General features: G+C 47.2%; 1 protein-coding gene across 1 annotated transcript in view; it reads right to left on the bottom strand.

Annotated features, from left to right (window-relative positions):
• Nucleotides 1-1587, bottom strand: part of Fgf1 (fibroblast growth factor 1) — a 99066-nt gene extending 97479 nt beyond the window's left edge. The window contains exons 1-2 of the mRNA XM_041660524.1: nt 1527-1587; nt 448-536 (exon numbers count right to left, since the gene is read on the bottom strand). The gene's annotated coding sequence lies outside the window, so the exon portion shown is untranslated. The remainder of the gene's footprint in view (nt 1-447; nt 537-1526) is intronic.
• Nucleotides 1588-22604: the final 21017 nt, after the last annotated feature.

Below are 22604 nucleotides of genomic sequence, written 5' to 3'. Positions count from 1 at the left end.
AATCTACTAAGTATATTTTTGCAAGACCCTGAAACCCCAGGGAGGAGCAAGAAACGGAAGACTGGCAAGTCTTAGTTTTGTTTTTTGTTTTCCTTTTTGCTCCTTAGGGGAGAATCAGCTATTTCTTTTATTTCCTGTTCCATGCTGTGTCTTTTAGAAAGCATTAACTTTATGGTGATGGGATTTGGCTAGTTTACAATTTCCTGGCTACCTCTTCTTGGATCTGAGCACAGATAATTCACGGGGTAGGAATAATTTCCTGCTTCCTGGCTAAGAACTCGTCCTCTATAGTTCTTTCTGGGGGGGTGAATTCGCCTCTGAATGAGAGGCAGGAATCTTTGAAGACTCCAGTCTATCTTTGACCCAGATCTGGGAGTGGGAGCGCAGGGGTTGAGGGAAGGGGGGAGGAACAAGTGGAAGGCAAGGAGCAGGAACACAGGCACTCACCTCTGTCTCTGTGGTGGGGGGGCTTTCTTTCTGGGGTGGTGACAGCCGCTGCAATCACACTGGGCTCCCAGGACGCTGCAAGTAGCCTGCTGAAAAGGGGCGGTTCCATTCACCATTAGAAGGGAGTGTCCATCCAGAAAAGGAGGCCTTTATCCCCTGGAGGTTGTTGAGCCACTTGTCCTTTCTTTCTATGGTGTGAACGGAGCAGAGGAGACACCAACCCCCCAGGGAAAGGCTGGGTGAAACCATACACCCCACTGGCCACTTAGCAGGAGGAAGGTAAGGCCGCCCTGTCCAGCCCCTGAAAGGTTGGCTGGCATTGGTATGCCTACAGAAGGCCAAGGCCAAGAGCCCATGTTCTTTCATTTCCCCTCTGATGTGATTTATTTTTGGACTAGACACACAGGCTATTTGGGGGCTGGACAGCTGCCAGGTGAAAGGACAAGTATGTTGGCCAAGTTGTGTCTATGCCCTGCTCTGAACTTGCCCTTGTCCCTTCCCCCACATGAGATGGGGGGGGGGGGTCTTGCTCTGATTAACTTTTGCAACTCCGCATGCTTTTTCAACTAGTTGATCGCTGCCCTCTGAGCATGCAATGGGAACTGTCTTCCCTTCTGCATGTGAAGCAGGTGGGTTCTGAGGCTGGTGGTCGTGCCACATAGGCAAACACACTATTCCAAACAAGGAGACCCTCTAGTCAACACAGGGCAGACCCTGAGGCTAGAAGGCAATGTGTAAACAGTGCTGGAAAGCTAGGCTCGGTGACCATGCACCCAATTCTCCCTCGCTCTCCTGGTAGTTCCTGTTTCCTAGGCTTGTGGGGCACAGCGTTGAAGTGGGTAGATTTCTCACCTCCCATTCTTTGTCACTGAATGAGAATGGAGAGCTGAAGCAGGCATGCTTGACCTGATGGCGTGCACCTTAGCCTCATCGCCTCCACTGTCACAGCTCTTACTCCTGGGCTCTCTCCCCTGACCGCCGTCTCTCCCCTGCCCCAGCCCCTTTCATCCTCGGGGCAGCCAACCCTTTGCTCTGTGTGGTGGCCAGGGAAGCTGAGATGTGGAAAGGCTGAACCTTACCTTCAGAAAGGTTGAGGTGCTGGCTCCAGACTGTCTGCCTCCAGGGCTGGCGCTTTTTGACCACTTTGCTCTGCTGCCTTCTCAAGTAGAACTGGTTAAGATTTTGCCTCCTTTCCCCCCAGAGAACGAAGGAACTAGAGCCTCAGGGGCGAATCAGACCCATTCATTCAGCCTTCAATTTCATCCCCAAATTCAGATCTTGAAGAGGAGACAATAGCTTTTTTGTGTGTTAACTGTCCCAGGCTGAGTCTAGGTACAGGATGGAATCTCTGCTCTCCCTTGTCCTTGGAGACATTTCCCTGTGAGTGATTCACTGTGCAAACATTAGAGCAAGCTGGGTCGAGCTGCCCAGGCTGGTCTCCCCACCCGTCTGGGCTCAAGTGCCCAGTTTCTTTAGGAAGAGCCAGAGGTAGCACTCAACTGCTTGTCCAACGCTGCCCTCTTCAGGCTCTTGTGTGCCATTACACCAGGGCAATCATCTACCGACTATCTCAAAAATGAGTTTTTAGAATCCTTTCCCAGGTCCTTCAAAAGTTACTTTGCCAGGGAATGTGTCTGTGCCGATAATAATTCTTCCCCTTTTGTATAATAGTTGAGAATTCACATCACCCTTGCAAATCTAAGTAAGGTGTCTTTGTCCAAAATGAAAAAGAAAAGAATATCTCCAGATTTCCTAATGATCCAGACGTTTCCTTTGGTGATTTAAATCAACTTTCTTTAATGATAAATTAAGCATTTCCTCATTGAACAACCACTTCCCCTATTGGTTCATTATTGATCGCTAGAACTGCAGAAGCAATTCAAGGTAATATTAGAAAAAAAAATCTCGGGGGCTGGAGAGATGGCTCAGTGGTTAAGAGCAGTGTCTGCTCTTCCAGAGGTCCTGAGTTCAATTCCCAGCAACCACATGGTGGCTCACAACCATCTGTAATGAGGTCTGGTGCCCTCTTCTGGCCTGCAGATGTACACACAGACAGAATATTGTATGCATAATAAATAAATAAATATTTAAAAAAAAAAAAAAATCTCTGTGTATTTGTGTGTGTGTGTGTGCGTGTGTGTGTGTGTGTGATATGTGCACACCTGTTTTATGGGCATGCCAGCTGTCTTCTTGTATTGCTCCCTGCCTTAGTCTTTAAGATGGGTCTATTGCATTCATGACCAAGTTACTTACGGTTAGTTACATGGACATGGGTGAGAGATTATGAGATCATGAGCAATTTACCGATAGCCAGACCACTGAAGACACTGTCTGCCCTCCTCTCAGGGGAAGGTGAGGATTCTTGGGCCCCTCCCCATGTGTGTCAGAGCACTGTCGGGCAGAGTCTTGCGCAGGTCTGATACAGGTAACGACAACTGCCGTTTCATGAGTGTGATATCCATGTCAGAGTGGAAAGAATTCATTCTGCAGCGCCCCTCCCTGTCTTCTGGCTCTTACCTTCTTTCTGCTTCCTCTTCTGTCACGTTCCTTGAGCCTCGAAACGATCGATATAGATGTCCCTTGACCTATCGATTTCAACGTTCAGGGGGGCATTTTTTAGAGTTGCTTCAGAAAACAGAGCAAAAAATTCATGAAGATTGCTGCTCACCAGGGCTGGCTACTGCTGCCTGCGAGCAGCAGGGTCATGACCCATGCACTGAGCATCTGCCCTCTGTCAGGCCTTTGGGCACCAGATATAAACACAGTGAGCAAAATCCAGCTTGCTCCATGCTGACTTCCTCGCCATGGCTACCTTCAGGACACTGAGCAATGGAAGCACGCAAGTTAATAATTACTCAAATGAGCCACGGGAATTCAGCTTGTTGAAGTGCGAGCACAGCGGGTATTTAGTGAGGCAAGAATGCACAGTGGACATTGACCCTGGGAGCCAGCTTTGTTCCTGGTGAAATGGGTGAAGGCAGCAGGCCCTAGGGGCATGAAATCTAAACCAAGAATATAGCTTCATAAAGCTCTAAGAATCTGGAAAAAAAATCATGGAGAAACCTCAGGAAAGGAGCTTCTAGACAGTTAAGAGAAAGAAAGAGACTGTCGTGTTTGGTTTCTTGTTGCTGCGACAAGACACTGACCGAGCTTTTCATATGGGCACGTGACCAGGGAGAAATTCTCACCAAACTCCTAATCACGGCTACCTCTAGAGGGCATGAGAATCAAGCCAAACTAGCTGGGTCTCTGGTGGTGGCTTTCTACCTAATCCTCTTCTCTCCCTGGATTAGATTCTCAAAATACACTCTCTCCATCCCTGCTAACATTCAAGTATCTCACCTGCAACCACGCCAGGCAGTGGTGACGCACACCTTTAACCCCGGTATTCGGGAGGCAGAGGCAGGCAGATCTCTGTGAGTTCAAGGCTAGCCTGGTCTACAAAGCCTGTGAGTTCCAGGATAGCCAGGGTTATGTAGAGGGACCCGGTCTCAAACAAAACAAAACAACACCAATAAATAAATAAATAAAACCACCTGCAACAAACTTCCTAAGCTCTTCCTGGGGTCTGCTTTCCCTTTTCCAAAGGAGCTTACCTCCTTACCCAGGAAAAGCACCGCTCCCATACCGTCTCTCACTCAGGGAAGACCTGAATATGCTCTGGTTATAAATACTCTCCTAGTGACTGGAGGTAACAAAGACTGGGGAAATTTGATTGTCAGCTTGAGATCCTTGGAATCAGGATGGAAACATATCTCTAGGTGTGTCTGTGAAGGTATTTTCAGAGAGAATTCACTCAGGACTGGGAAGACCTTCCTTCAGTAGGGTACCACATCTCCCTGGCAGCCCAGATATGAGGAGGTGGAAGGAGAAAGTGGAGTCAGCTGCCACCTTTACTCCTTCCTGAGAAGGTTCATTTAGGGGTGCTATGTCGACCTCCGCCAATAGACTCCCGCTTCTCTGGCCTCTCAATGAAGACTGACTATCAGCAACTCTCCAGGGACTTCAGTGTTGGACTGAGACTGCTAAATCATCCAGCTTCACGGACTGGGCAGCTATGGGGGTCTCTGTGTGCCCCAGCACGCAGATGGCCATTATTGGACCACACAGGCCTATCGTATAAACCAAATCTAGTAAACTCCCATTTCATCAGATACACACACACACGCACGCACGCACGCACACACACATATACACACACACACACACACACGCACACACACAGGTGCGTGTTCATACATTCCATTGATTGCGTTCCTTTAGCTCACACTGCCTCTGCCTAACACGCTCACTAATATCGACACATCCATTTGCAGTTGGCTGGGTGTAGGGCTCATGGGTCTACCCCTGCTCCCGGGGTTCATTTTGAGGACAGTCTCTGGCCAGCCAGCGTTTCCTGTTTGTTCCTGTACTTCTTCTGCCCTGACTGGTGATTAGCTATAGGGCATTGTTTACTCCATCTTGGGTGTGGCAATTTCCCACCTACCTGGGGGGAATTCCTTGTGCAGCAGCTAGGTATGTAAGGATTTCCCCAAGGTTGAATAAACGACTTTGGGCTGATCTCCTTTGGAAGGACCCAGGTCTCTTGTGTGTTCTTCCAGTCTCCAGGCCCTTGCCCCGCTGGCGCTGGCGTAAGGTACAGTGGTGCACGAGTGAACTGTACCGAGAGTAACGCAGACGCAGGTGTTACAGCTGGGAAGCCTGCTCCGTGTCAAGTACCACTGAAGAAGCTCGAAAACTATGTTTTCAGGAAGGAGAGGAGAGATGCTTGCCAATACACTGGAAGTGACTTCTCACACTTCAGTGACCAAAGAAAGTCCTATATGCACAGGAAATGAGGTAGGACATTTCAGGGCTATTGTTTTCTTGCAAGGTGGCGAGGCCCTAAATATAAGGAAAACATGAATCCTGTAATTGTTGTGTTCACAGAATAAAGTTTGCTAAGCCTGTTCAAATAATACACATGGATCCCTGCTCATTTATCTACTCCCTTCAGTGTCATAGTTATGCATTTGAAGCTGTATTATATGGCATATGCAAATTTTATAGCCATTGGGAGTTAAACTTTTTATAATCATGTATTCCTCTTTATCCCCATATTGTTTTTAGTCTAAAAGTCTTTGTCACATAGTACTGTAAGTCCTATTTAACTTTATTATAATTTTATTAGCATTTATATTACCACTCTAAAATTTCATTTTAATACAAAGTTTCAGACCTTTTTATGAATAGTACATAAAGTTTTAGCCAGTTCTATGATTGACTTTTAATTAAAGCACTTAGTTCATTTACATTTAATGTAATAGTCAACCTTCTTAGACTTAAGCCTAATGTGCTCTTCCTCTCAGTACTGGGAATTATACCCAGGGCCTTCAAATGTTAGGCAGGTGCTCTACTATCGAGCTACATCCCTAACCCCTTTTATTTACTTTGAGACAAAGTCTTTCTAAATTGTCCAAGCTGGCCTCAAACTTATGATCCTCTTGCCTCAGTCTCTGGAGTAGCTGGGCTACAAGCATAAGCCACCACTCCTGTCTTTAAATTCCCATCTTATTGATTATTTCACTTTATTTATTTATTTATTTATTTATTCTTTGCTTGTGATGGGGTTTTCACATATATGCCAATCCTCCTGCCTCTGCTCTCCTAGTTTTAAATGACATTTATTGTGTGTGTGTGTTCTGTGCTTTTTATTCTTTTTCACTGTTTTTGCAGCAATTGAATATTGTATTCTTCCCTCCACTGTGCTGGAAGTTGTAAATCCCTTGACTGTTCTTTGCAGGTGGCTCTAGAACAACAATGCGGAATCACAAGTTCTCAATGTCTAGTGTTAGTTGGCACTTCTATCTTTTCCCATAGTATTGTAAGGAACTTTGAACATTTTCATCCTCATTCCATTTGACTCCTCTGCTGGCCTGTATGTGCTGCTAAGATACTTTCCTGTTCTTTAGATCCTGACCGACATTGTTATGTTGTATCTCTGCCCTGAATTGTCATAATCTGTCGTCTTCAACTGTTTTTGCTTTTCCACAAAGAACACCTTTTGGTTTTTGTGCTTGTAAAAGTTCTTGAATCTGTATTAACTTCTTTTTTATTTATTTATTTATTTATTTATTTATTTATTTATTCCGAGACAGGGTTTCACTGTGTAGCTCTGGCTGTCCTAAAACTAGCTCTGTAGATCAGGCTGGCCTCAAACTCACAGAGATCCACCTGCCTCTGCATCTTGAGTGCTGGGGTTAAGTTGTGCACCACCACCACCCGGCCTGTTAGTTTCTTTTTAAACACTAGAGGCTGTTTTCCCTGGGCGTGGGGTTCTAGGTTGACAGCTGGTTTCTTTTGTCACCTGAGCTGTTTAGGTTTCACTAATTTCTCCTTTCCCAGTTTCTGTCTGTTAAAGCCATGGTGGCTATCTCTAACTTATTTTCTATTTGTGTTTGGTTTTTTATCTATTTTACTGTAATGTACTTGAAAGTGGCTTTTAAAAAACCGTGTCCCGCCTCTGGCTCTCTGGGCTTTCAGAATGTGTCACTTGTGCCTTCAGTCACGGTTGGCAGTGTCTCGACCGTTTTCTCTTCGACTCTTGCTGCTTCCCTGCTCTCTCTCACTTCTTCCACAATCTCAGTCTTCGCCGTTTACGCCTCTTATTTTCCCGATAGCAGTTTTACATCATGTCGTTCCTCTGTGTTTATCCTGATGTTTTCTTCTGACCCACACCTCCTTCAGCTGTGTCCAGTCTGTCAGGCTCCCACGTTCAGCTACTTTGTTTTGTTGTTGTTCATTGTTTGTGTGACAAGGTCTCTTTATGTAGCCCTTGTTGGCATGGAACTCGCTGTGCAGACCAGGCTGACCCCCAGATCATAATGACCCAGCTACTTCTGGCACCACACCTAACTAAAGATTTGTAATATTATTTTTCAGTTCTAACATTCTACTTTAGTTTATTAAATTATCATCTTTTTATAGTTTTTAGCTCTCTAGTTCTTATCATGTATTTTATCTCTTTCAGTAAATATAATATGAAATTCTTTATATGTATTTGTTTTATGTTTATGTGTATGCATGGATATGAGCACATGTATGCCACTAAGCACATATAGAGGTCACAGGACAACTTTTAGGAGTCATTTCTCTCCTCCCACCATATGGATCCCAGGGACTGAGCTCAGGTCTCCAAGGCTTAGTGGGAAGTATCTTTTCCCGATGAGCCATCTCGCTAACCCAACCACAGTTATTTTCAAGTCTTTTCTGCTAACTCCAAATTGCTGTAGATCTTTGGTACTTTTTCTATTATAGTTGTTTCTGCTGAATTGCTTCCATATTGTCTCGTTTCCATGTGCCCTTGGTTATTTTTATATATGCTGAAATTATATGTGAAAATTGTTAGTAGAAGTAATGAGAGGCGTATTTGGATGTTATAGGATGTTATTATATTTCTCCAGAGAGTATTTACATGGCTTCTGCAGGGCACCTGGGAGCCACAGCAGTCTGGGATCACCTCATTCTAATTTGATGAATTAAGTTAATTGGATGTTGTCTGAGGCTTCGCGAAACCCCGTCTGCTTCCAATCCATCCCATCCTAAGGTACAGTCCTGTGGGGGTCCTGGCCCAGGAGTAGAGGTTACAGACATTCCCCCATTTGGGAGGCCCTGGATTCCAGCTTTTCTCCGTGGACGGCTGAGCTGTTGTCTGATTTCTCACTTCCTGAGCTGTCTTTTCCAGAAGGAGGAAATGTCCCATCTACTGAGCCTGCTGTCCTGAGTGCCATCATCCTCCGGGCCCTTTCCTGGTGGCTCGTCAGGACCTCTCTGCCTCTGACGCTTTGGACAAGATTTCATTTTCAGTTTTTCTGCTGTTCCTGTCACCGCCAGCCACCAGGAACACCGGGCAGATGTCTTCTGTCTGCCCTGACGGGATGGTAGGTGGTGTAAATCAAGATGCAGCCAGGTGTGCGTGCAGCTGCACCTGTGGGAGTTGTGGATGCCAGGTCCTCGGCCAGGGAGGGGGGCAGGAGGGCCTTGTCAGTACAAAAAACAGAAGTGGAATCACAGGCTTTTAAAACACGACATCCCAATTTTCAACACTGGTGCTAAGAAACAAACAACCAAAACAAAACCTTCTTGGGCCAGGTGTGATGGATGCCCCCCCCCCCACACACACCTATAAAGCCAGCTCTTACCAAACTGAAGCAGGAGGAGAGATTCAAGGCCAGCCGGGGCTACACAGTGAGACCCTCTCTCAAGCCAACAACTAAGTCACAACAACAAAGTAATTATTACCTAGTTCAAAGGGGGAAAAAACCTGAAAAACACTTGGAAAGAAACAAGTCCAAGACACCAGTTTAAAATATGAGAAACACAGGCTGAGTTGCAGGGAGCAATGGGGGCAAGTAGGACTCCTTCCTATTAAATCCCAGCCTCCCAGTAGTCCGGGATGCCTTGAGTAAACACCAGTCGGTCCATCTCTCCGCCCTCTGCAATGCAAAGCATAGTTCTAAAGTTAATTTATGTCTTTCTGCAATTTTCTTAAAATGCCAAAGGGCCGGGGGGTGGATTCCATTCATAACACCCACAGCATTTTTGAAGAATCCTCTTCGCTTGTCTCTTTCGCAAACCCTCCTAATGACAGCCTACCATCTATCCCACCTCCCGAATCTGCCTCCGGAATTCCCACCCCATAATTCAGCACCCCCCTGGCTCTGTCTCCCTTATCCTTCCTCTGGCCTTCTGACCTCGTCTGCCTCCTCCAGAAGAGAGCCCTTGCTTAGGTGGCCCTGCCAAGCCATCCCACCCACAGAATAGCAACTTTTAAAGACTCCTTCCCGAGTTTCCATATTCTGCAGGAGAAATGTACCAGAATATAGCTAGTACCATAAGCCCTCCCTCACAGGAAATGGGGGCGAGGACACAGTTGTCAAATATTCTAGAATGCCTGCTTTTTTCCGGTCCCACAGCTGTGGCATCTGGGACGATGCCACGATCGAGACCATTTCAAAGGAGGGAGAGCCATTTCTAGGAAGTTTGGGCACCCAAGTGAGTCCTTGATGGCGGCCACTTTCCTGTTATTGCTATTGATAAGCCAAGGTCCCCTCCCCAGTCATCACACCCTCTCCCAGCCAGGCAAAAGTGGGAAGGGAGGGTGATCCAAGAGAAATCAAACTCAGATTTCCCCTGATTTGTCTAATAATAGAAAGTTGGCAAAGCATGTCACAGCATACAAAGTATTTGATAAAAATAACGTCTGTTCGGCTTGGGAATAAAGCAGGAGGAGCCTGGAAATGCAATTTATTCCTGCCTCGTGTGTCCTCATCCTAGAGGACCGATTCTGTCTCTCTCTTTCATTAGACATATCTCAAATGTTGCCCTTCGTGGTCACAGTGGCTGCTTCTCCCAAGGGCTGACGAAGGAGGCTGCAGGCAAGGGAAGCATAGACTAGGGGCCGGCTCTTCAGTACCCCCACCCACCGCCCCACCACAGGGTGGTATCAGGACCTCTCATACTAGCAAATGAGCCAGCGAGGATCTGGGAGATGCTGCTCCCAACAGGAACAGGTTGTGGTACTGTCTCGTGGGGTAGAGCATTAGCCAGTGGCTGGATGTTCCCCCTTTCCATCTGGGTGCACCTGTACATTAGAAGGTTAGATTGTACAGCCTGTAGTCCCCTGGGGGGGGGATCCTGGATCCTTAAAGTCCACTCTCAGTGGAGCCCCTTCAACTGTGCACACTAGAGCAAGGCTGAAGGATCTGGGGGAACCTCACATGACCGAGTTTGGAGTCTGTCGGTTGATGGATAGATTTAGTTATGGTGAAATGGACATAATCAAGTTTACAGTCTATAACTATTTTTAAGTGTACATTCACATACTTAGGTAACCACCACCATCCTCCATCTCCACAAATCTTCCATGCTGGACGACTGAAACTCCCTACCTGCCGATAGTACCTGCTCTGTCCGCCTGGCCCCTCAGCTCCAGGCAGCCACCATTCCCCTTTGATCCCCCTGGGTCGTCAGGAAAGTGGAAACAAGTAGTGTTGACCCTTCTGTGTCTGGCTTGTCCCTTTTAACAGGATGTCCTCCAGGTTCCCCCATGTGACAGCACGCGGCAGAATGTCCTTCCTCTTTACGGCTGAGCGATTCTCCATCGTACACAGCGCTAGGTCTTATTTAGCCTGTCATCCAGCAGCGGATGCTTGGGTTGCTTCTACCTGCCGGCTGCAATGAATAATTATGACTAAGTAATAATAATATCGTTAATCGCAGCAATAAATAATAATGAATAATAAGTTGTACCAAACGCACGTTTCTACCCCTCACCCTCCTTTTCCCTCATTTCCTCTCCTTCCTTCTCCCTCACTTCTCCGCCAGTTGTTATTTGGGCAATCTTCTTAAACTCGGGTCTCTTGAGCCTGGACTCTAGCAGAGGAATTTCTGCACACGTCCCTGATGGGCCTACGAGAGGAGCTGAGCACAGCGCACAGCGCACAGCACACAGGGAACATCTTGGAAAGGTTAGTGCTCAGTACCACTTCTGTTGCGGGAGGTCCTCCCACTCCTCCAGCCTATCACCGCTGAGGTACCAGCCCACTGGGGCGTGGTTTCTCTCCCTTTAAAAAAGCGGCCACTTCCCTCTCCTCTCTCTCTTCACTTCCTGCTCCGCCTGCCTAAGGGTTGGCCTATCAAATGGGTCTAGACAGTTTCTTTATTAATAAGAAATCACTCCCACATCACACTTCTTTTTAAGTTGACCTTAGAATCTGTCTTGATTTTTAAATTACATTCATTATTTTTTTGGGGGGTGGAGATGGGCATGTGCAGCCCACAACATATATGTGGAGGCGGTCAGAGGACAAATTGTGGGAGCCAGTTCTCTGCTTCCATTATATGGGCCCCAAGGATTGAACTCAGGTTGTCCATCTTGGTGGCAAGTGCGTTTACCCACTTGGCCACCTCACCAGCCCTGTCTTGATTTTAATATCTATAAACTTTGAATACAGAAACAAGTCTTTAAAGACTTCTTATTTGGGCAAAATTTCCAAAGTCATGGTATCATCTGCAGGTCACTTGTTTCATCCTACATGCATCAAATGGGACCCTAGCCCCTCCTCTGCACCTGGACAGCAGCCTTGCCTGTAGTGAGCATCTCCAGTTCCCTGGCTCTTTTGTCAGGCAGGTTTAAAGGTTGACTTACCTTGTTAAGGGTAAAAGCAAATGCATTAAAGAGCAGGTTAGTTCTCATGGTGACCACTAGGGGGCACCCTCAACTCAGCCATGAGTATCAGTGCGCCACCTTTCTTTCTGAAGATCCCCAAAGTGATAGAATTTGAGGGCTCAAGTAGACTTTGCCCTTGCGAGCTAGAGTCAGGTTTCTTAAAGTGGGGTCCCAAAACCAACAGTATCAGCATCCAGCCACCACCAGTTTAGGACTCCAATTCTCATGCCCCGCGGCACTCTGGGATCTGTAGCTCCAGGTCCAGTGATCTCTGGTCCTGTTGTTTATTGTTTGGCTTTGGTTACTGTTTTGGAGATAGGGATTCCATACATAGCTCCAGTTGTTCTTGAACTTATGAGTCTTCTGCCTCAGCCTTCTAGTAGCTGAATTTATAGGTGTGTTTTACCATGCCTCCACCCGACCCCTGCATGCATTCCATTCTATTTATTTGGGACCGAGTGTCATTCTGTAGTCCAGGCTTGCCTGGAACTTGCAGTGATGCCCCTGCCTCTGCCTCCCAAGTGTTAGGATCACAAACTTGTGTCACCAATTTCAGCTGAAAGACTAATAAAGAAATTTTTTTAAAAATTCAGATCATGCTCCATGCAGACTGGCCTTGAACTCACAAATATCCTCCTGTCTCAGCCCCTGGAGTGTTGGGATTACAGGAATGGGCCCCACTCCTGCCATCCGTTTCCATGGCTGTTCCCCATCCTCCACGAGGGTAAAGTTGGCTCAAGGACTAGAACCACTGCTCCCTAGTCCAGGACACCTTCCTGTGTTTTCACCAGTGATAAAACCATGTTGGTGTTTGATCTGTTCACACCTCTGCCAGGAGATAAAATGGAAGAGTCCTTGTCCTCCTTGCCAACATCTTCTCAGAGTCCTTCATCTGAGGACATCTGAAGGTGCTGAAGTCAGTCCTTCTGCATGCGTCTGTGTGCAGTCTCAGGGCTCTGCCGGACCAGGGGCTGAGGGCAATCACAAAGCGTGCAGGGGTCCTTTTCAAGACCATTGGGGAACAGGGCGGTGAGCAGATGTCATCAGGAGCCGAGGCATTGGAAGGGTAGAACCTGCTTGAGACTGCCAGTGGCGAGGAGGGAATAGAGAGAGTACTAAGTAAGGATGCTGGGAAGTAAGGGACCAATCTCTTGAGCATGTAAACAGGCTACAGAGAAGGCCCCAGAGAGTGTTTGCTATCAGTGAGAGGAATAAACGTGTTGCAGAAGGCACACTTCAGCCGAGCCCAGCACTCAACGGCAAGGCTGCCTGGCAGGCTGCTCTGACTCATGTCAGTTGTGGGATATGCCACAGGCAAGTGTGACCACAGATCTTGCACTTGAATGGGCGGGAATTTGCCTGTGGGCTCTTCTGCAAGTCGTCTAATCTAGTGCTCGCTCCTGCGGTTTATGTCACTGTTCTGGGTGCCGGGGCTCCTCTGACAAGTGCTGTCTCCTAGGCCCAGTGTGGTACCTGGCAAGGAGGAGCCCATCTGGTGGCAGGATGGTGCTGCACAGGATGCATGCCCACCACAGTGGTTCCTGGATGACTCAGAGATGCAGTGGCCATTATTGCATCCAGACTCTCTCAGAACCTATCAATCCTCAGCTGGGGTGGGAGGGGTTGGAGGAGGGGTATTGGGGGGGAGGGGCCTCCAGCTGGCCTCTTTCACCTGGGATTCTTCCCTAAGCCGGAAGAGTGCTGCAAAGTAGGAATGCACTTTCTATTGCTGTGGGCCCCCCTCTCTCATTCCCTCCCTTCCTCCTTCCCTCCTTCCCTCTCTCCCTCCCTCTCTCCCTTTCTTCCTTCCTTAAATTTATTCATTTATTTTATACCCCAACTGCTGTTTCCCTTCCTCCTCTCCTCCCATTCCTTCCCCACCTCCCCTCCGCCCATCCCCCAAGCCCACTTCTCCTCTCTTTCTTCTCAGAAAGAAGCAGGCCTCCCAGGGATGACAACAAAGCCTGGCATATCCAGTTGGGGTAGGACTAAGCTCCTCCCCTCATATTAAGGCTGAACAAAGCAATCCAGTATGAGGAATAGGGTCCCAAAAGCCAACCAAAGCATTAGGGACAGCACCTGCTCCCACTGCTGGAAGTCCCACAAGTGGACCAAGCTACTCAACTGTCACACATGTGTGAAGGCTCCCAGGGTCTAGGTCGGTCCCATGCAGATTCCCTAGCTGTCAGTCCAGAGTCTATGAGTTCCTGTGAGCCCAGGTGAGTTGTTTCTATGAGTTCCCTTGTGATGACCTTCACACACACACACACACACACACACACACACACACACACACACTCCTATCTTCCTCTCTTCAACAGGATTCCCCAAGCCTAGTGCGTGACTGTGGATCTCTGTTTCTGCTTCCATCAGTTACTGGATGAAGGCTCTCTGATGACAATTAAGGTAGTCACCAATCTGTCTGCAGGAGATGGCCAGTTCAGGCACCCTCTCCACTTTTGTTAGGAGTCTTAGCTGTAGATTCATGGGATTTTCCCTTGCACCAGGTTTCTACCTGACCCCCAAATGCCCCCAATATCAAGACTTTCCCCCTCCATCCACTCCCCAAACCTATCTCTTATGTTCCTACTTCCACACACCCCCAATCTACCCAGAAGATCTCTTCTATTTCCCCTTCCCAGGTCAATCAATTCATCCCCTTTTGGGCCGTCCTTGTTACCTAGGTTCTATGGTCTGTGGATTGTAGCATGGTTATCCTTTACTTTACAGCTAATATTCACTTATGAGTAATTACATATCATGTTTGTCTTTCTGTGTCTGGATTACCTCACTTGGGATGATTTATTTTTTCAAGTTTTATCGATTTGCCTTCAAATTTCCTGATGTCATTGTTTTTAACAGCTAAGTAATATTCCATTGTGTAAATGTACCACATTTTCTTTATCCATTCTTTGGTTGAGGGAGCATCTTCTAGGTTGTTTCTAGGTTCTCTATTTCAAATAATGTTGCTATGAACATAGTGGAACAAGAGTCCTAGTGGTATGATTGAACATCCTTTGGGTATATGCCTAAGAGTTGTGGGTATAGATGAGGTATATTGAATCCCAGTTTTCTGAGAAACTTCCATATTGATTTCCAAAGTGATTATATAAGTTTGCACACCCAACAGCAGTGGAGGAGTGTCCCCTTAATCCATATCCTCTCCAGCATGGGACCTCATGAAACTGAGAAGCTTCTGTAAGGCAAAGGACACTGTCAATAGGACAAAATGGGAGTCTACAAAATGGAAAAGATCTTATCCAACCCCACACCTGACAGAGGGCTTATCTCTAAAATATATAAAGAAATCAAGAAACTTGACATAAAAACCCCCACATAATCCAAATAAAAATGAATCTAAACAGAGAGTTCTCAACAAAAGAATCTGAAATGACTGGGATTCACTTAAAAAAAAAAGTTCAACATCCTTAGCTATCAGGGAAACCCAAATCAAAAAGACTCTGAGATTCCATCTTACACCAGTCAGAGTGACTAAGATCAAAACCACTAAGGACAGCTATGGGCCTTTCTTAGCTGCTGGACCATTGTGAGGTATTTTGTTTTGTGGGAGTGTTTGTGTGCATGTGGGTATACATGTATACATTCACATGTGAGTGAGTCCATATGTATATAGAGGCCAGGCTGGAGATTGATGTCCAGGGTCTTCCTTAATCCCTTTCCTCTTTACTTACTGATCCTGGAACTCATTCGTTCAGCTAGGTAATATACAATGAGTGCTCTATCCACCGAGCCGTCTCCTCTGCCCTATACAAGGAGGTTCCCTCTAGGTTTCTGAGCTAGGTGTGTGCATAGCTGTCCAGGTGATGATGAGAGCCCAAAGAGACGTTAAAAGCAAAAGTTGAGCTGGGTGTTTTTTCTGAATGAAATAATTTCAGCAGCAGGAGAACCCAGTTATCTGTGTGCCAATTTCTCTGAAATATAGCACACTGGGGCTATGCATTCTGGATCAGTAAGGATAGGCAAGATCCAAACTCCTTTCCTAGGGCACCTCAGTTTACAATAGGGTATAGCCTCAGAATCCCATTGGAAATGGAAGATTATTGGTCAAAAATGTGTTTTTACACCTAAGCTGCTGAACACCCCAACTTGGCAATGCATTCCAGGTAGTGGTGTTTGTTTACCTCACTGAGAGCCCTGGCTCACTTCTGCTGACAACCTCACAGGAGCAACACATTGTTAGCTGGGTATGGTGGCACACGCCTTCAATCCCAGCGCTTGGGAGGCAGAGGCAAGCGGATCTCTGTGAGTTCAAGGCCAGCCCTGTCTACAGAGCTAGTTCTAGGACAGCCAAGTCTATGCAGAGGGATCCTGTCTCGGAAAAAAACAACACAACATAAAACAAAACATAAACCAAGCAACAAAACAAGAATAACGCATTGCATCTTACTACCCAGGGAAAGATTATAATTTGAAGTTCAGCTTCTTGATTGCATCCTGCTTTCTCTCCATCCCACAGAGTCTGGGACCATCAGTGCTGTTAGCCGGGTCTATAGACTAATTTCACAGTGTGATCTTAGCCTGCTGGTATCCAGGCATCTACGGAGTTAAAGTTGTTAAAGATGCAGGCTCCTTGTCCTCACCCAGGCCCACCAAACCAGCAGCTCTAGAGGGTGGGCAGCCTTACTTTCTTTTCTTTCTTTCTTTCTTTCTTTCTCTCTCTCTTCTCTTCTCGTCTCATCTTGTCTCCTCCCTCCCTTCTTCCCTCTCTCTCTCCCTCCCTCCCTCCCTCCCTTCCTCTTTCTCTCTCTTTCTTTCTTTTTTGACAATGGTTTCTATCCCAGAGTAGCTTCAACTTTGCTAACGTAGCTGAGGATGACCTTGAAATTCTGGTCCTATCCCATTTCTGAAGCAGCCTTCCAAGTGCTGGGATCATAGGTGTGGCAGTCATGCCCAGAACTTCCCGCAAGCTTCTCTCACCCCCACAGCAGCCAGAGAGCAAACAGCCGTAGACAGATAGGCCATAGGCACGCCTTTAACATTGCTTCACAACATTGCAAAACTTGCAATAGACAACAGAAATGGAGAAAAGGAATAGAAACAAAGATAGAACTGAAGGACGTGAAACCAAGACGTGTGCTGCCCACTGGGCTCCACCCCGCAGCCCCAGCAGGTTCATTTTTACGTGCCGTGTGGGAACGGCTGCGTATCTGATCCTGACGCACTATGACGCATGGAGAAGCGCGAAGCTCAGATTTCTCCCTCCTGGACCCTCGATCCGTTTTCCAGACTTAACCAGTTTTCAGGAGCGAAGCTAAGTGCGAGCCAACATCAGACAAAGAAGCAAAGAAGGCAGGAAAGGTGATGTCATTTGAGGCCATCTCGAGTCAGAGGCCAAGAAACTGTGGTGGAAAAACACAGGGTTCCTCACCTGGGTGCTCAGCCAGCTTGGAGGCCGAGCTGAGTGTGTGAAAAGACCAGCAAAGTTCTTCGTGGAGAGGCCGGCTGGAGTCAGAGACCTCTTTCTGGCCTCGAAGCAGCCCCAGCCTCTGATCCTCAGCCAGCTTGGCTTCACACTCCCCTTGGCAGTCTGGACCAGCTGCCTGTGGGTGCAGGAAGCTGCAGTGCCTGAGGACCCAGGCTTTAGCCTACAGGTTCTGACCGCTGAGGAAGCGGAGGGATACATTCCTAATGTCTGGGAGGTGGCTCAGTGTAGCTTTGCTTCCAGCCCTATGGAACCTTCCACGTGGAGCAAAAGAGCAATGCTCTTCTCAAGGGACTCAGGCTGTGGGACAATGCCACTCTGTTCCCGAGTTGCTGGCACCCAGGCAGTTAACCCAGAAACCTTCCTCGTGCCCTTTAGGGCAGGCAGATTTTAAAACACTCTCTTCAACTTTGTCCCAGCATATTACAGGCTAAGGAGACACAGCTGCTTCCTCGCTGTTTTTCCATGACTTTCCTGTGACCGTGAGGTCCTCCTCTGCTGCTAATAATCCCTGGGACAATTTGTCGTGCTTCAGAATTCCCCCAGGGACTCCTGACACAAGAGAAATCTGTGTCTACTTAACAAGATGGGCTAGGGATTTGTGCTGTGTCTTTCTCTCACCCCCCCCCCCCCCCCGTGGAAGCCAGAGAGCAAACAGCCATAGGAAACCAGAAAACCTCTACCTACTTTTCACATTGTTTATTAACAGTTAAGAAAATGAAGCTAGCTAACAGAAATATAGGCCATCCCAGGAAAAGAAATAGAAGCAAAGGGGGAAATGAAGGAAGCGAAACCAACAAAGCCAGCAGATTTGTGCACAAATTCCCTAGTATGTTTACCAAAGACAGCACACAAATTTGGTTCTGAGATTTTTTTTTAATTATTTCAAGAAAAGAAGCGCTCAGTCTTAAAGACAACCTGGATGATGCTCAGTTTCTTAACCTTTTTTTTTTTTTAATTAATGAAAGGTCAGCTTTATTGAGCTTCCACCAAAGGCCAGACACACTGCCCTAGGCACAAGGAGCTAGCCAAGAGGATGCCGAGTTTCTGTCTTTGTAGAGGAGACTGTCTGGGGGGTAGCGGGGCCAGACGTGAGTGGGCTTTGGGTGGGTAGGTATGGGTGTGGGGTGGGGTACAGGGTACGGGGTGTGTGTGAAGATAGGAATGGAAACGCTATACAAGCAATGAAATCCATAGCAACGCTCTATGTGAGATGAGAAGCCCTAACTAACACAGCAAGATGAAACAGCTCTCCCTGGCATAGACCACGGCCCTGATCATTTTAAATAGCGTCACTGGGGGAAGTCTCCTCAGGGAGTGACGACATTTGAACACCAAGCTTCAGGGTGAGGAAGTGAGACATCGGATGTGTGGGAGATAAGTGGTTCAGTATGGGGGACAAAGCCCTACAGCACGCCAGGAATTATATCTGGAACTTCCACAGGGCCAGAGTGGCCCCAGCCGAGGGAAGTGGGCTGAGAGGAAGGGGCAAAGAAGCCTGGGTGCCCCCTGGAGTTGTGTAATGCACATCATGGGTGGAGGTGAGGCCAGACCATAAGAAGGGCAATCAATGGCCTGCAGTGAGCAATGGCATTGCTGAGGCCGGCAGGGTCCTGTGCACCTGCAGAGTCCCAGCCCTTGGGAGGCGAGGCAGGAAGATCAGGAGTTCAAGGCCATCTTTGGGTACACAGGGAATTAAAGGAAAGACGGGTGGGGAGGCAGGGATGTGGGTAGGAGCGTTAGTTTGTTCCGACTGCCAGAATAAACTAGAATGAGCTGGGTGGCTGGTGCAGCAATAACCTCGCCGTCTAGAGGCTGGAAGGTCCAGAGGGACATGTTTTAGGTTTGGCTTTTTGCAGAAGCCTTTCTCAGGTTTGTCGTTGTTTCTCTGGTGCTGCTGGAGGAGGAACCTGGAACTGTGGGTATCCTAGGCAAGCATCCCACCCTTGAGTTACACCCCAACTCCTTCTTGTTTTTCCTTTACGTTTATTGACGTGTGTGTGTCCATGTCCATGTGTTTATGAAGGCCAGAAGACAACTTGGTTCTCTGCTTCCACCGTGTGGGTACCAGGAATCCAACTGAGGTCATCAGGCTCAGCATCAAAAGCCTTTATTCCCTGAGCCAGCTCCCAACCCTGTCCTTGATTTTTAATGACAGCTTTCTCGCCAGGTCCTTACACCATCTTTCTCCATGTGCATATCCCTATGTCGCCTCTTCGTCCCTTGGTATTTCCTAAAGGCAGCCATCAGGTGGCCTTAGAGGTCACCCTGATGGCCTCTAAGGTCATACTCAGTCATAGTCAGAGGTACTACAGATTAGAATTTCAGTGTCTTAACTTTGGCTCAGATTAAGGAAATGGCTCAGTGGATAAAGAATTTGCTGTACTGTGTGAAGACTGGAGTTCAGATCCCCAGGCCCCCATAAACACCAGGTAGGTATACTGGCCAGCCTGCCCTCCCAGGGCATGATGCTCTTAAGGCCTGCTAATGACCATCAATAACCCATCCCCTTTTGTGTCTAAACAGTACTCCACTGTGCTTGGTTCATCTGCTTATTACCCAATGGACCTTTAAGTCGTTTTCATTTCTAGCTACTGTGAATGTTTGCATACAATTTACTGTGTGAGTCTGTGTGTTTTGTTCTCTTGGGTGCACTTAGGAGAATGACGTTGGGTCATAGAGTACTTTGACACTTTCAGGAAGAGCCAGACTACTTTGTAAACAGCTCTGCCACTCACGTTCTCATCAGCAGTACCTGAGCACTCTGATCTCCCCTCGTGATCAACAGGCTTTGCTACATATTCCAGCTAGTGAATGGGAAGTGGAAATCTTATTGTGGTTTTGGTTCACTTTTCCCCAGTGAGTGAGGATTTTGAACATTTCTCATTTTTCTTGATTGTCACTTGTATATCTACTTTGGAGGAAATAACTACTTAAATTTTTTGCTTATTTCTCTCAGTTGGCCTCAGATACTCTTGATGGAAGTTCTTAGCTGATATTGGAAGTCCCAAACATTTCTTCCTATCCTGTGACTTGTCTTTTCTTTCTCCTTTGTATCCTTTGAAGCTTAGATCTTTTAATTTTGATGACCTGTCATGTACATTTGAGAGTCTTCCACATCTCTGCAAAAAGCATAGAAGTTCACAAAACTCATTAACTAGGGATCTTGTTAAGGAAGAATTGAAATACCCAAGGGATGAGCCCAAGACTGTTCACTATTTGGTGGTCTAGACATGAGGAGGTGGCAGCAAACGGGACTGGGAGGGCTCCACATTCTTTTTCTCTGTTCTGTTTTGGGGTGCTCATCCCTTTCCTGTTTGATTTTCAGGAAGCACTTTCACAGCCCTCTGTTTGCAAGCTCCAGGGTCCTCGTCCATCCCAGCGTGGAAGACTGACCTGTTGAGTTAGACCCCCTGGGAAGCAGATGCCAAGAAGGCAATAGAAGTGTCATTGGCTATGACTTCTGGGAAAGATGAAGAGGTCAAGAGGCAGGGGTGAGTTAAGGAGAACCTTCAGACCTTGTGGAAGAGAGAAGAAGGGAAGAGGATTGTAGGATGAGTTTCAGATTGCAATGCAGTTCTGAGAACCTATTGGCATTTCCAGCAGGGGCTTTGCCCCATACTGGCTAGAAAATAACCTGGTTTTGCAATTTCTAACATTATCAGTCTTTGGCTGGGAGGCGTTTGGGGAGTGAGTGGCTTAGCATGAACACTCAGGTTGAGTATGAAGAGGCTGGAGACTGTCGGTAGATTGTAGTCCTTACAGCACGCTGTCTCTTGAAGGGACACTGAGTGGTGGCTCCCCATGCTGCAACAATACAACTTCATGCTCACAACTGCACTCCTTGACACATCCTCAGCTCCTCTGTAGCCCCATTGGGTTCTGTTGCTTGGGTGAACAGTAGAAGGAAGTCAGAACTGGGGAGATAGCCCAACCAATGAAGCGCGTGGCTTGCAAACAGAGAGCCCCAACTGGATCCCTCGCTCCACGTAGGAAATGGTGGCCAGGAATTCAGTGAGAGATCATGCTTGAGAAACAGTACCTGAGGTGTATCTCTGATCTTCCCATGTTTGCACACACACACACACACACACACACACACGCACACGCACACGAGTGAGGACCAATTACATCTGTTAGGGTATCAGTAGACATTAATCACTTCTTATAATCTCCCTCCCCTCTGTCCACTTACAATTCCTTTCACCTTTAGTAATCACTTCTACAGATCTTTGCCACTTGCTCACCGTTCTTAACTAGGGTTGCTATAGCTGTTGAGAACCAGCAATCCAAAGTCCCACGGTGCTTGCATAGGACTAATGTTAAGTGGGACCACTCCTGGTTCTACTCCTGGCTCTCTGGTAGTGTGTTCATCTCCTTGGGATTCAGTGGCAGACTGAGACCTTTGAGTTGATGCCTGTAACACGTGACATCCATCCTTCAGCTGTGCCTATAGAAACTGTCGAGGCTCACTGATACGGATGCTTTTGTCTGATGAGTTTGATGGATCATACGCCAGCAGCCTATGAAGGTTATGGTGGCTTGAATGAGAACAGCCCCCATGGGTCATAGATTTGAATGCTTAGTCATCAGGGGGTGACACTATTTGAAAAGATTAGAAAGATGAGTAGGTATGGCCTTATTGACATAGGTATGGCCTTGTTGAGGGACGTGTGTGATTAGGGCGGGCTTTGGGATTTCAATAGCCCATGCCAGGCCTAGCCAGTCTCTCTCTGCCTATAGATCAGGATGTATCCCTCAGCTACTGTTCCAGCGTCTGCCTGCATGCTGCCATGTTCCCTGCCATGATGGTAGTAGACTTAGCCTCTGATGTTGTAATCAAGTCCCCAGTTAAATTATTTCTTTCATAAGAGTTGCCTTGGTCATGGTGTCTCTTCACAGCAATAGAACACTGTCTAGGACAAAGTCTGTGTACATAAGATACGCATGGGAGCAACCATGGACTAGCTGCTTCCTAAACTTCTGGTTAGCAGTGCTGACGAGGAGCCTCTCATCAGGAAAGGCAGGTCCCATGCTCTGAAAAACTTTAGCTTTCTCCACATGAATGAAGTGATCACCTTTGTCTTAGTTAGGGTTACTATTGCTATGATGAAACCCCCCATGACCAAAAGGGTTTATTTCACTCACAGCTCCATACAAGATTCATCATCAAAAGCAATGTGGGCAGGAACGCAAGTAGGGCAAGAACCTAGAGACAGGAGCTGATGCAGAGGCCGTGGAGGAATGCTGCTTATTGTCTTGCTCCCGGTGACTTACTCAGTCTGCTTTCTTATAGAGCCCAGGACCACCAGGGGTCTGGGTGAGCTTGCCGTGGATGTGGTAATGAAGTACCAGATTAGATGACCTCCTCAACAGAAACTAGCTAGCTCCTGTTTCTTCAGGTTAGAGGCCCAAGACCAAAAGTGTCAGCAGTGTTGGTTTCTGCTGAGGACCTTGAAGAGAAGTGTAGTGGGTTTTGTTATTGTTGTTTTAATTTTTGCTCTT

This window comes from Microtus oregoni, unplaced genomic scaffold (assembly GCF_018167655.1).
Source record: "Microtus oregoni isolate MIOR12 unplaced genomic scaffold, Mior012 000011F_ref0000422, whole genome shotgun sequence".
Taxonomy (NCBI): Eukaryota; Metazoa; Chordata; class Mammalia; order Rodentia; family Cricetidae; genus Microtus; species Microtus oregoni.
Note: the sequence above shows the minus strand (reverse complement) of the source record. Positions and strands in the feature narration are given on the sequence as shown.